The following is a 12,867-nucleotide window of genomic DNA, read 5'->3' as shown; positions in this document are numbered from 1 at the left end:
CATGAAAGCCCAGTTGACCCTTTCAAACGCTTTCTCTGCGTCTACTCCTAAAAGCGCCAAAGGAATTTTATGTTGGTGGGCTTAATGTATAATGTGAAGGAGTTTGCATGAATTGTCTCTGCCCCTCACAATGCCCACCTGTTCTGTCCCAATCAGTCGTGGAAGAAGGGGACTAATGTGGGTCGCTATCAATTTGACACATATTTTCACATATAAGTGTAGCAGTAAAATGGGGCGATAGTTTCCGCAGACTTGGGGATCTTTTCCAGTCTTATGTATAAGTGTAATGTGTGCTTCCTGTGTTTGTGGAATTAATTAGCCTCCTTGCAGTAAATAGTTGCAAAGTGAGACTAAATGGGGTAGTAAGACATCACTGAATTTCCTGTAGTATAGAAGAGGGAGACCATTCGGCCCGGACTTTTCCCCGGGGGGGGGGGGGGAGTTAAACAGAATAGTTTTGAGTTTCTTTTCGGTAACCGGATTTAATAAGTTGGAGGTTTCGTCCTCAGTTACTGTAGGTAAATCTAGTGTGTCTAAAAAGTTCTGAATGTTTCGCGGGAGAGATGGGTCAGGGCTGGGTACAAGATTATACAAGCTAGTGTAGTAAGCATGGAAGTCCTGGGCTATTTCAGTCGTTTGGGTATGTGTCGTTCCTTGAAAACCTTTAATTTTATGTATGTACGTTCTGTCACAAGTCTTTTTTATCAGAGAAGACATCAGTTTTCCACCCTTATTTCCGTGAGCATACAATTTATGCTTGAAGTACAGTTGCTGCTTAGCATGTCGAAGGTCCAGAATATGCTTCAGCCTTTGTCTGAGTGCTTTTAGTTCTTTCAGTCTCCCACGCGTGCTAGAATGTTTAATATTCTTTTCTGTAGACACTATGCGGTCTAACAGTTCATCTATGTCTTTTTGTCTATCTTTTTTGGTTCTGGTACTCCTCTAACATATGCCTTATGCATTTCCCACAATAGCGAGGAGGAGACCTGTGGAGATGTGTTCTCCTGGAAGAACGATTTTAGATTATTTCTGATGTGCGTCTGATTTTTATCTGTATATGAAGTTCAGTGGTCACTAGGACCGAAGTGTGACTTTTTCTCACCTCACTGACTAATTGTTTTCATAAAACATACATTTTAATGGTTCATTTTAAAATATTTATTTATTTCCACTCTAAATTTAAAATTCCTCAAATATTGGAGAGATGGGAATTATGTATAGTACTGACATACGGACTTATTTCTTATTGGGGTGCCTGATATCTTCTCAGGGCTGTCTCCCTTCTCTTCATGTATCCTACTCCTATCTGTCAGTCTATTTAATATCTCGGCTCTTATTTTACTATATACACTTTCTCCCCTGTTGGGGTTCCCCTCTCTCCAATATTGAACTAAAAATCAATGTTACTCCTGCATCCCTACATGTTTCGCCGTACAAACGGCTTCTTCAGGGGATGGCGTGCAGGTAACCTGATTTTCATCTGAACTCAACAAAGTTTTGTTTAATCTCCAAACCCGTTCACCCGAGGGAGCTGGGAAATTTGATATGTTGTTGAACAAGGTGCATGGTCTGATACTGTTTTGCTACCTAATTGTGCTAATGTGAAGGAGGAGAGGGCGGAAGAGGAGGTAAAGATACAGTCTAATCTTTTGAAGGAATCATGTGGGGCAGAGTAAAATGTGTAGTCCTTAGCGGAGGGGTTAAAAGATGTCCACACATCAACTAACCGTAAAACATGCAATTTGTCATGGAGCCGCTTGATCTCTCTGGCGGGGATCTGAGACCTGGCCGTGGCGGAGTCTTCAATGGGATGTAAGGGAAGATTTAGATCCATGCCAAGTATCACAACGTCTTCTGCAAATAGCTGTAAAGTATTTAGCGCCCCCATCAGCCAGGACACCTGGCCTGCGTTGGGTGCATAAAAGTTTGCGAGCGCCTTTTGTGTGCCTAAATCTCCCTTAAGTATCAATATTCTGCCATCTGCATCCTGATATTGGCTCGAACATATCAAAGAAATGGAGTTATGTATGGCAATGGAAACTCCTCTGAAGGCCGAGGAAGCACTAGCGTTATGGAACCATTGAGTGAAAGGCGATCTGGGCAGCTTTGGAATGTTTTTGACTCTAAAATGTTTCCAGAAGAAACACAATTTGTGATTTAAGCTTTTTGAGAAGGAGCAAGATATTACTCCTCTTGTTGGGTGAATTAAGACCCCTAACATTTAGAGTGGTTACGGTAGACTCCATTGATGACTTAGAGAGTAAAATCAGTAGTAGGGGAGGAAGGAAAGGGTATCCAGGTGTAGGTGAGCGGCTTAGTTAGTAGGAGAAAGTGAATGAACCAGATAATTGTTTTGTAGCCTGGCTACAATGTGTGTGTAAAGCGACTGCCAATTGACGTTAGTATAAAGTGTGTGGGGGGAATCAAGTAGCAAAGACAAAGAATTGTTCTGACTAGCAGTATGCAGGCTATTGCTTTGCATGTTACTATAGTATGCTGGATGTAAGCTGACATGTAAGAGTAAGTAGGCAAGGAAATATATAGTTATATAGTGGTTACTATATGGAGGTTGTTGTATGAGCCGAATGGGGGTAAAGCGGAGGGGGAGGGGGGATGTTGTCCTGAAGAAAGCATTTCAGATGCTCTTAAATGTGAGAGTGTCAAATCCCCTAAAGTGGTGAGGAGATGCTAGCTGAGTTCTAGGCTTCTTTCGCAAGTCTCTCTCCTGTTCTCAGGTAGTGTATGCAATCCTGGTAACCCCAGGGATTCTGCAGTTGATCATGATCTATCACATGTCCATGCATTACATGCAGATGTCTAACAGGAATACTGGGAGAGTAAACAAAGTGTACCTAAAAAGCAAGGGGGGTGGGAGATGGTGGCGGTTGAGAATAGTGGTAAATATACTATAGCATCAGTGACAAACCCAGTTACTTAAACGTTAATATCTGAAGCATAATGGATCGATTCCGCAAGCCAGAGAGAGTGGAGCACCCATGACGATTAATACACAGTAGAGGTGCCTTGAGAATGAGGGTGCTCGACTCTAAATACAGTGTCTCTCATTTGAGATCGACCCACACAGTACAAAGCAGATGAGTCCTTGGAAGCAGTGCAGCCCAAGGATTGAACTCTGCGACTGCCCCCAAGGCTGAAGTGAGAAAAAACGAGCCAGATCAACAATCTTCAACATCTCATGATATAAAGGAGGAATTAAACTGTAGAGCCTTATGGAGGATGGGGAGAGGGGGAGAGGGAGAGTGGAGGGGCCCATAAACCCATGAAAGAGGTAAATGCAACACAAGAAAATAAGCATCTCTATGAAGATGCGCGAGTTAAAATATAACACAGCAAAACAGGTGTCCTTCAAAGAACAGTGCAACTCCAGATTTAAACTCTATAACTACCCCCTTGACTGCTCTGAACTTAACTATTAGATAACTGTCGAGCAGGCTAATGAGTAGACGGAGTTCATCTACACAATCCTTGGGCAAGCCCATAGTGTACTCATATACCTGAGGGTCGCACCAAGACCCACTCAAGCTGGATCGAATGTGTGTTCCATGGATCCTTTGTCATGACGGTGACGCTTGTCTTTGGGCACTTGTTGCCACTGCTTCTGCGATGGTAGCTGGGGCATGGTGACTGAGGTGCCGGCTGGCATCCATGATGGGATATTTATAGGCTCCAAGTTTAGCAGTGTGCAGGAATTAGCAAGGTTCTCTGGTGTGTGGATGCAGAGTCTGCGGCAGTTGTGTATGATGGAGAGGCCAAAGGGATACAACCATGAGTAGATGGTATTTCTCTGTCTTAGCTTCTCTAGAAGAGGTTTAAGAATACTTATTTTTAACAGTATAGATGGGGCAAAGTCTGGATAGAAGGCAAGTTCCGCTCCAGCATAAAGTATAGGAGCTTTTTCTCTTGCAGCTTTCAGGATGGTAGCGGTGTCCACATACAACAAAATGCCACAAATCACATCCCGAGGGGGTTCTGATTGCGGTGGCTGTGGCTTGAGGGATCTGTGGATCCTTTCAATAACAACAGAATGGGCTGCGACCTCCCCGACAAGCCCGCTGAAAACGTCTATGGTGACCTTCTTCAGGGCGTCAGCTGGCCAGGACTCTAGTAGTCCTTTTATGCATATGTTTCGTCACCTGTTTCTATTCTCTTGTTCCTCTATTAAAACGAGCGCTTTGTTAATATGCGTCAAGTGGTCAGTTGTGCATCCCTCTAGTGCAGCTGCATGTGTCATAATTGCAGTGCACATGGTTTCTAAAGCCTCTACACGTTCACCAATGTGCTTAACGTCTGATTTGATTTCAGAAAGGTCGGATAGTATGGAGTGCCTGGGCTATGGTTGTCCTGAAGAAAGCCGTGAGCTCTAGGTCTCCGTGATCGTTTGCGCTGCAACTGAGCTGTTCAGGGTCCTCCAGGTCCTCCAGGGTTATCCTCACAGCTTGAAAAGGAAATAGGAGATATACAGACTTTTCGGACACAGACAGAATTCCCTACACTTGAGAATAGACTCCAAAAAAACATAGAGAATTTGCAAATTGAAATCAAAGAGAGGAAACATAAAAAATATCTAAGAGATAGAAGAGATTTTGAGACGGGCTACATCTATAATAACACAAACAGCAATAGGCCTCTGTACCCCAGGAGGACTGACCAGAGAGATTATACTGATATCTCCGAATCGGATCTCTCAGAGTCAGAGGGGAACACGAGACCCCCTAAATTGGGAGAAAAAAAGAGGAACAAATATTACAGAGGAGGCTATCAAAATAAAAAGTACCCACAAAACCAAGGACAACCTACGGGTTCTAATCCTAATCAGAAATGGCAAAACCTTCCGCAGGTAAATCAGGTGGCCAATATACAGGATGCAAATGTACAACTGGCAGCCTCCCAGACATCCTCTATGCCCTCGTCTTCCTCTTTTTATGGGGCACATGGAGCCACGCCACAAGTGATGGCACCAGGGGCTACTGCCATACCACCGCCTTTTTTAGCACCGGGGATACAATTAAGAGACAGAGACAAGTGGGGCTACAATCAGCAGAAAATATAGAGAACATAAATATGTTACAAATCATTAATGTATCCGGAGTGAGTTTAGGACCCCAATATGAATCTCTGTTAAGTAAGGGTCTCTCTTTTACCCCGACCCCAGGATTCAATTGCTTTACCTGGGTCAAAGATGTAAATCTTTTTGCCAGGAAGCTGGCATTACACAAAGAATATAAAGAAAAGGATAGACAAGACCCTGGTAGGAAAGAACGGGAAGCCCTGTCTGTTTTAGAAGAACTGTCCAGAGAGGGCCGAGGTGAAGTCAGTACCCCGGTAGCCCCTCTAACGGATCTGGGACCGAAATCCAGATACACTCCTCCATTCTCGGGTTATGCCAGTGTCGAGACCTTCGTCAATGCAGTAACTAGAGATCTTGAAAAAATTAAGACAAAAAAAAGTGATGTGGGCAATAATTTGACTCTGGAAGAGAAGGGAGTATTAGAAGACTTGACCAAAAAAGATGGAATAGTGATAAAGCCCTCCGACAAAGGGGGCAATGTTGTTATAATGAAACAAGAAGACTATATAGATATGGTCATGAGATTGTTAAAAGATCAAAACACCTATAAAAAAACTAGAGTCTAATCCCACATCTAAGTTTAAATTAGAACTTGAGACCCTTAAAGACAGCCAAAGATGCGAACTTGATCTCCAAAGATGAATATAAGATCCTATTCAATGCACATCCCACAACGCCTACCTTCTACACGTTACCGAAAGTGCACAAAAAACTAAAGGATATTGAAGTAGGCCCCAACACCCTGATAGCCAGCCTTGATGTCGAGGCCCTTTACACAAGCATAGAACACGAAAAGGGGATATGAGCGGTTAAGCACTACCTGTATACTAAAGGGATACAATTCTATAATCACAATGATTTCGTCATTACTCTTTTACGTTTTTTACTCACTCACAATTTTTTTATGTTTGATGGCACTTATTATTTGCAGACACATGGCACCGCAATGGGGACGGTTTGCGCACCTACTTTCGCTAACCTGTTCCTTGGGTGGTGGGAAGATCAACACGTTTTCACTGACGAGAATACACAGTTCACAAATTTAATTTCTTTTTGGGGTCGTTACATAGACGACATTTTAATTTTTTGGGATGGCACGGTCAAGGAATTTAAAGAATTTACTGACAACTTGAATAATAATCAATTAGGCCTCATTTTCACAACAGAGATCCAGATGGAAAGTATTAACTTTCTAGATCTTAAAATAACATTGGATGGGAAAGGAGGTACTAAAACCGAAATATATAGGAAACCCACGTCATCTAACAGCCTCTTACACTGGCAAAGCCACCATCCTTTGCTGCTGAAAAGAGGCATCCCCGTGGGCCAATATTTGAGAGCCCGACGAAACTGCTCGGATGACGAGGCTTTCCAAAATGAGAGTAATACCTTATACTCCAGATTTCGTATGAGAGGCTACCCTAAGAAGGTCCTGCACCGAGCCTATAATAGAGCCCGTAACGCTGACAGAGATGAATTGTTGAACAAGAAAAAAGTGGAAGAAGGGAAATTTGTGAGATGCATTGGCACCTTTGATGTGCAAAATGGGAAGGTGTACGAGGTACTCAAAAGACACTGGCATATCCTCAGGATGGATAAAGACCTCAGACAGATACTCCCGAAAAATCCCAGTATCACATATAGAAGAGGCCCAAATTTAAAAGAAATGCTGGTCCGAAGTCACTTCCAGAGAACATCGAGAAGTAAAGGAACATGGCTTAAAACTACGGGATCTTATCCAGGTGGGGCGTGCAGCTTTTGCAAATTTATGATTCCCAAAAAGGAATTTGCGAATCCATTAGATGGTCGAATATTTTAAATACGTGAATTCATAAACTGCAAAAGCACAGGGGTAGTCTATTGTATACAATGCGAGTGTGACAAACTGTATATCGGGAAAACCATTCAGGAATTGAGGAGAAGGCTGTCGAAACATTTTAGTGTACTCAATACAAGTGAGGAGACGCCACTGTCTAGACATCTACAGGAGTGCCATAATGGTAAGACCAATGGCCTGAAGGTTTGGGGGGATACAAAAGATGCAGATTTCTCCAAGACAGGGCAGTGTGGACCGTAAGCTGCAACAAGAGGAGACGAGGTGGATATATCGTCTCCATTCACTGGCCCCTAATGGGCTGAATGAGGGTTTCATTTTCGCCTCGTTCTTATAAAATGTAGCGAACCATTCTTTTGTCAATTGTAGTGAACCGGTGTATGTAAAAAGTTGAAAAAATACATTTTTAAAAAATATTAAGGAAAGTATCAAGAACATTGATTATCTACTAGATAACATATGGGATGAATATAGCTACTATATCTGAAAATATAAGGGGCTGGGAGAAAAGTAAATGTAAACAAGAGGGTTATTCATAGATGAAAAATGAGAGTCGTCCCGTAACATATAGGGGAGGTTTTTTACTCACCTGGAAATATCGCAGACCATATTTGAGGGCATCGGCGTGTGGGGCGTAACCGTAGGTCCCTAGAATCCATGGGTAGAAGGTCATCACCATCAAAACCTGTAGAAAGGTGCAAATCCCATCAAAATAAATTAAAATAAAATAAAGTAAAATAAAATAATAGTGATAGTGACATATAAGTATGCACAAGTAATAATAACTAAAATCATCTCTGAAGTGTTTAAGAATTAAAATACGTCCTTAAGGGTAACTGTATATAGCCACACATATACATGCTTATATGGTGTGAGTTGTGAGATGCATCTATCACATACACGTATGTTTATATAAGCTAGAGATGGGCACCTACTAACAGGCATAGACAATATCGATACATGAAGAGATCTATCAATATAGAGGGGACCCTTAGGGCAAATAAGGCTGGAATGCAGCAATTTGGCGAAAATATAAATACACACATGCTATTATTGTACATTAGCCAAGGCCATCGATGCAGAATTCCATTCTCGGGCGCAGGCGCAGCTTACCCCATTGACCGAGGAACAGCAATCCGGAGCATGCGCGATTGCAGGTAAACGAGATCAGGAGAGGATGGAGCCCCGCGCATGCGCAGAAGTGCCCGACGGAGCGCCCATAGCAGTATAGAAACGGCGCATGCGCGCGTATGGTATAAAAAAACTCAATGAGGCACGGCCGCATATGCCGGAATGACGCATGCGCGGCGCACGGTGATGATGCCCTCGGCCGCGATGTACTATGGGAGCAGAGCCTGAGCCAATAGGAAGGTCCCCCTGGGTGACGTCTATACACACATAATGCGGTAAGGGATTTGACTGGTCAAAAAACAATCCGAGGGTTTAAATGCCCTAGCCCCACCCCCAATTTTCAGTACCTGTGCTGTTTTCCCCTGAAGAAGCCGAATCAATCGGCGAAACATGTAGGGAAGCAGGTCTATAGTTTTTAGGCAGGAAGGGTAGATAGAGACAATTTTTAGATTAACAAAGCATCAGAGTGCAGTCCCCTGTCCTCTGGGGAATACATAAATGCACATATGTAATATGCATTAGCAGTAGATACAATCACTCTGTAATCTACCCATTCCTGATAGTTTTAAATGATTGTCCCTAAGAGTATTATAATTTGTATGATCTAAGGATTCTAATAAAGATTTAGTTTAAGATTAAGTAAAAGTCACATTATCAGAGAGGTTGCAGACACACGCTCTTGGTCCAAGAGACCAGTTAAATTTCACCGGATCTTCAGGCGCCATTTTGGAAGGATGGGGCTGCAGGCTTGGAGCCTTGTTTTGGAGGAATTTGTGGATGTCGGAGAAGTTCTTTTAGGCTTGGGTTGTGCCTGGGGTCTCCGTCCTCTTGTCCTTGCCGCACTTGACCATATTTAGAAAGTATAGTCATCAGCTTAGCTTGCCTGTAGTGACTGCTGTGTGGGACCTCACGTCTCACACTTCTGCCACCATGTGCGGTCAGGCTCCGCCCCCTAATGTGCTCTTTTCTGTGCAAGTTGAGGAGCACTATCACTTCGCCCTCTGAGGCCAAAATAGTTCCACTGTGGCAGGCGCAGCACTATGAAGTGCCTTTTGCGCTGTGACATTAGAATAATTTTGACTTTTAGTCTAACCAGACTGTCTATTACTCTGTAATTCCTCTAGCGCCGTTCTATGGAAACAGTAAGTTTAAAGAGCACACCAAATGCTTCAAATAATTTCTTTATTAACTTCAACTTTTCTTCATATAACACTGCCGCCTCCGCAGCAGATAGTCCATGTAAGTTGAAAAGATATCACAAAATGGCGGTATGATTAAGATGGTGGTTCAACTGTTCAATCTTGTAATTCAGCATTAAATGGTGGATATATTTCTCTCTTGAGTATCTGTACTCTCACATTAAGTTATTTAAGCACTTTATGATCTCTCTGAGAAGTATATCTGAGGTCTAATAGTTCACTTGCAGTATGCAGTTAGCAGTGACTATTTGCAGATTGGTTGAGTATGATCTGGTATGGTTGTATACAATTTGTATTGCAATATGGAATATGAATGCTTGCAATTTGTATTTGCAATTGTAGTTTGATTTGGCGGAACTATAAGTAAACACATATATATATGGTTCAGTATACAGTTCTAAACACAATACTAACAATAGGAACATTATATAACTGTTTTAAATACCTATTTTTTAAAACCTGACTCTTAGTAGAGAGAATGTCTCTTCAGCTCCGGTCTCTGGTGAATAATGATTCTAGCAGCAGGAGCTGGGAAAATTCCCAGACAGGCTGTGTGTGAGGCTAGCTGTGATTGGTGAAAAAACTCTTACTGTGTGAGAAGCTGGCTGTAATTGGTCTAGACTTCTGCCCAGCAACAACAGTTTAACACTATGCTTTCTGTTGTTTCTGCTGTGTCACTGAGCTTACCTTACATTGCAAAATTAATCTTAAAGGCATATTATCTTTTTCTGCCTCTATGAACACAAAATATAACAGTTATATGACATACAAAACATGATGTCACAGTAAATAACACATAAACATAGGAACTGTATTAAGGCTATTGGCAGGTCTAGCTGTATACACATATCAGCTATATTAACAACCTAGGACAGGTCTTAGCTGGCCAGCTACAACCCGAGCATCCCAAAGTGTTCTACTCGAGCACCAGAGCACTTTGGTGCTCGATCAACACTAATTAAAATGCATTATCATATATAAAAAAAGTAACACATAATTGGCATGACTGATTTGCTATGTTTGCTTATGCTGCCAGGCAAAAAATATATAATTATGTCAGAATCACCTTTTATAATTAAAAGGGTTGTCTGAAACCTAAATCAAAATTACAGAATGGCTGGAAGACCTTGAAGAGTGACTGACGTTGCTGGGTTTCGGCTCCATTGCTCCTGCCTTTGTAGCTTTGCAATGCTGTGGCATCAACATCCTGTTCACAGCCGCCACTGGACTGCTGCAGCCAATCACTGGACGTAGCATTAACATTCTTTCAAACTTGCAGACTTGTGTGTTCTTTTTACCTCATTGTGCTAATACTGTATGTGAATGAGCAATAGAAGTCATACTCACAAGTCCCTTTACTGAGAAAATTTAGGCAGTACATAACCAATAATAATTTCAGTTCAGTCTCTCCAAGATACGTACACAATGAGGGTCAAGTATTAGGGGACTTGCAACTATTTTACTTGTAAAAATAGTCACAAGTCCCTTTTTTAACTTGCCGTGAGTCAATATCTAGTCACAGGGCTGGTTTTACGCCATGGTCGGCAGCTGGGCGGGACTTGCACTTACTGGGGACATTTACTAAGATGGCTTTTTATGTCGGTCTTAGTTGTCACCCCTGTTTAGTAGTATATGACTATTTTATGAAAATGCATACACCTTGTCATAAATTAGGGACATATATGGCAGTCCGAGGGCCTGTCTGAAACACTATGTCAGCTCCTGGCAGATGTAGTTTTTCATCTACTTGTTTCCAGATGAAAAAGTAGTAAATTTGCAAGGGCTGGAGCTCTGGCCCTGGCAAGGCCCCAACACATCCCCATCCCGCCCATTTTTTGTACTTGCAGTAAAAATGCCTGTGAGACATTAAAATAGTCGTAAAAATACCCTTTGCAACTATTTTTTCACCAGATCGGCTTTAATAAATGAACCCCACTGTCTGTCTTCCAGCAATCCTTCATTTTGATGCCGCGCAGTCTTTATATTCTGTACTAATTTCTCTCTCAGAGGATGGTAACTTTTCTTCAACATCTAAGGATGAAGGCTTTTTGAGCCATCAGTCGGGCATGCTTGCAGAGATAGTCAAGTACAGGTTGGCTATCTCTGCAAGGGTTGTCATCTCCTAGGCCACCCAACCACGTAAATGTTTGTTGAGTACTACTATTTGTAGTTCCTCATAGTTTGAAGGAGGGGGGTCAACATGTCGCACTGGACAGGATACAAGATACACAGAAGACCACCAAACAAGTGTCTAGGCAAGAAGCTGGGGATAAAGGTCACCTCCTGACAAATCCCTACCAGCTCTCCCTAGACTTCTATGCCCACGTTCAGACCCTAAAGGTGGGAATAAACGTGTCCCTGTGCCTAGGCTGGAGATTCCCTAAAATCCCTGAGATGGTGAAAGGGGGAAAGAGACAGCCTGCTTCCTCAGGACCTGGAGGGGGAAGGCGTCTCTCTAACAGCCTAGACAGAAAACCACAAGAAAAACAAAACCAACTTATCTTGTTACTGCGCAGGAACAGCAAATCCTTCCTTCCTTCCTCTGAGCAAAACAGAAGCTATAACCCACACAGGACACTGGGAATGGGCGTAATTTAAACTCATACCAACAAGGTGCTGCTTTCCTCTATAACTGTACATACACTTGGGGACCAAATGATTAGCCCCCCTCCCTAAGAATTTGACATTTTTTTAAATCTAAATTTCCCAAAGTCCTTTTATAACAGAGCAAGGATTTTTCAACATAGCATTTCTAAACATGCTAGTTTTCTTTATAAAGCATAAATCATTTTTATTTGCATACTATAACAGAACTATTTCAAAAGAAACAAAAATCACAGAGATCAATATTATTCAGCTCCTTAAGAACTACCTTTTTTATTGAGCCATAGCATGAACCATTGCTGTGCAATGTAGTGATGAGCGGGAGGTGCCATATTCGATTTTGCAATATTTCGCGAATATTCGATTGAATATTCGTGTTATATTCGTCGAAATCGAATATTCGTAAATATTCCAATTATCGCGAATAATATGCGATTTAATTAATCGCGTATTGCGATTTTTCTTTTGATAGTATAAGGCAACGTTCCTATGACTAATTGACTATGGCTAGGCTAATATGTGTATTTTACGAATATTCTTAATATTGCTCTAACTTCGTCTTTTAGAATATTTGTAATATTCTAAAAGACGAAGTTAGAGCAATATTACGAATTTTCGTAAAATACACATATAGATTGTAATTTAGCTAATATAGTGCTATAATCCTTTTTTTTCCTCTAATTTTTTTTTACCTCTTCTGAACTTAAGTTTTGTTAAATATGTACACTAATAAAAAGAAATACTATAGCAGTATATTAGCTAAATTACAATCTATATGTGTATTTTACGAATATTCTTAATATTGCTCTAACTTCGTCTTTTAGAATATTCGTAATATTGCTCTAACTTCGTCTTTTAGAATATTACGAATATTCTAAAAGACGAAGTTAGAGCAATATTAAGAATATATGGAAAAAGTTGAAATCGCAATTCGATTATTATAACTTGAATTAATCGAATTGCGATTTCAACATAATTCTCAAATCCGACAGTACATTCTTGTATATGAA

Source organism: Bufo gargarizans, chromosome 1 (genome assembly GCF_014858855.1).
Source record: "Bufo gargarizans isolate SCDJY-AF-19 chromosome 1, ASM1485885v1, whole genome shotgun sequence".
In the NCBI taxonomy this organism is placed as follows: domain Eukaryota; kingdom Metazoa; phylum Chordata; class Amphibia; order Anura; family Bufonidae; genus Bufo; species Bufo gargarizans.
Note: the sequence above shows the minus strand (reverse complement) of the source record.